Below are 958 nucleotides of genomic sequence, written 5' to 3'. Positions count from 1 at the left end.
GGTTGTTGGCCTCGGTGAAGCGGGGTAGGCTGGGAAACATGGAGAAAGAATCTGTGTTATCTCTCGTGGCTCCCGTAAAAACTGGCTTCTCTTGCCGTTTCCTGGGACTCCCTTTTTAAAAAAACTCTGTGTCTGCCGGCGAAGCCGCTCTTACTTTTACTTTTGGCTATTTTGCACAAAGTTGTTAAACAGGGCTAAATTAACGCTGGCTTTGTCTATAATCTATTTCGCCGTGAGTCCATATAAAGGAATTTGATCTAGGTACACAGGCTGTCCTCCGACCCCGTCACCACCTGAACTACACGGCCAATTGTTCTCTGCCTGTAGTTCCTTCCGTGGGCCATCCAACAGCAGAAGAGGGCAATTCTAATTCACCCAGAGTTCGTGACCTCTAGGGGGTTAACTGAACTCTATAATCTCCTGCAAAACCTTTTGTAAGGTTCTGTAACATGCATTTTAGTAGGGTAAGTTGTGACGACTTGATGACTTTCCTTTTATTTTTCTTTTTGAAACGTTTTTAAGAGGGCTCCTAGCAGAGTGGGCTTACTTTGTGTCTGACCTATGTTTCTCTCGAGACGAAACAACATTCACCCTACGAGAAGGAAAGGGTAAAAGGTCACTCAGTCACGTAATTCACACTAAATCAAAATGAAAGCTAAAACCAAAGTGTCGTTAAGGGCACACCTGTTCGTCAAGCAATTTAAGCCAAACCAAAATCAGGAGCAAGACCAAAGTGGCAATCAAGGCAGGCCTGTTTATCAAGCAATTCAAGTCAAGTCAAAATCGAAACCGAAACCAAAGTATCAACCAATGAATTCAAGTCAAGTCAGAAACCAAAACCAAAGTGCCGGTAGAGGCACGCCGTGGGTGATCAGGCCACGCTTCCACTCAAACGGAGTGGGGGAAGTTCCAAAGAGCAGTCTCAGCAAGTTTCAGATGTCCGGACTGAAAGTGCCAG

Source organism: Macaca mulatta, chromosome 10 (genome assembly GCF_049350105.2).
Source record: "Macaca mulatta isolate MMU2019108-1 chromosome 10, T2T-MMU8v2.0, whole genome shotgun sequence".
NCBI lineage: Eukaryota > Metazoa > Chordata > Mammalia > Primates > Cercopithecidae > Macaca > Macaca mulatta.
Note: the sequence above shows the minus strand (reverse complement) of the source record.